General features: G+C 34.2%; 1 pseudogene; it reads right to left on the reverse strand.

Moving 5' to 3' along the window:
• Positions 1–874: 874 nt before the first annotated feature.
• On the reverse strand, positions 875–975 carry LOC136152575 (U6 spliceosomal RNA; annotated as a pseudogene).
• Positions 976–1,450: the final 475 nt, after the last annotated feature.

Here is a 1,450-nt window from a genome sequence, read left to right on the forward strand (position 1 = left end):
TTGACACCTGTGGGAACTGAAGACAATTTCAAGGGGTCCGTAAGACTCAAAATATTTTCACGTTTGTTCATTTTTTAATCTAATAAACTCATGAATATATAGAGACTTTTTTCAGATATATGTTATAATAGAACATATGCTACCACAACTGATTTAAATACAGAGGAAAATATGAGATACCCATGCCACACATTTCTTCTGCCATTATTTCAAGAAACCTTTTCTTAAAAAAACTCAAGGACAATTTTAAAATCAAGTTGAGGATTTGGGAACCTAAAAGGTGAAATATGGGGGAAAACCCAGCATTAATACTTTGATTTCTTTTTTAAAAAAATGATTAATTGCATAATATAATGGTATACTCACATGAAATGAATCAAGTCATGGTAACAATTTAATAAAACTCTCAAGATAAAAAAATGATACATGATTTTATATTAACATTTGAATGTAGTAAATATTTTATTTACTGACTAATTTATTGAAAATAATGAGTAGAAAATATTATTTGGTCTGAAGAGTCATTTACCTGAAAGAAAGAATTACATAATTTAAAAGATAATTTATTTCAGGTACCCCCTCACTTTATCACTTCACTGCTCAAATAAACATTCTCTGGGTTCCATCATTGCATATGAAAAAATTTATTAAAGTTGAGCCAAAGGGCTTAAAACTGACAACATTTCAAAGAACCTGAGCATGGACTTTAAAACTGAGTGAGAAAATCTGCAAAATTCAAAGGAGTCTCTAAAATTAAGGACATGTGACAGGATTATTGGAGACCAGACAGACAGTTTATAATATATGCTGTAAGGCCCTATCCTTACTTTTTCAAACAAGTGTTTCAGGAAGTTTTGCTTTTATTTTTATTTTTTTAAATACAGAATGATTCATGAATGTGCATGTCATCCTTGTACATGAGCCATGCTAATCTCTGTATCGTTCCATTTTTTTTTTTTTTTTTTTTAGTATATATGCTGCTGACGCTTTGAAGTTTTATTATTATGAAGCTTTACTATTCAAGTTTTCTGAAATATGATATAGAAAGTGTATAAAATTCCATGTGCAGATGGTGACTCTCAAATTGAGGAAAATAACTCCCTGCTATACAAATGAAACTTTCGTCTCTGATACCAGGCAATCATCACGGTGCTCTGGGGTGTGGCTCTGGCTCTGGCCATAGGGATGGGGGTACCATACCTGGTTAATCACCAGAATGTGTGTGTGCGCAGTCGCTAAGTCATGTCTGACTCTTTGCGACCCCGTGGACTATAGCCAGCCAGATTCCTCTGTCCACGGGATTTCCCAGGCAAGAATACTGGAGTGGGTTGCCATTTCCTTCCTCAGGGAAACTTACCAATCCAGAGAATGAATCTGTGTCTCCTGTGTCTCTTGCTTTATGGCAGATTCTTTACTCTTTGAGTCACTGGGAAGCCAGTCGCAAGAATAA

Source organism: Muntiacus reevesi, chromosome 21 (genome assembly GCF_963930625.1).
Source record: "Muntiacus reevesi chromosome 21, mMunRee1.1, whole genome shotgun sequence".
In the NCBI taxonomy this organism is placed as follows: domain Eukaryota; kingdom Metazoa; phylum Chordata; class Mammalia; order Artiodactyla; family Cervidae; genus Muntiacus; species Muntiacus reevesi.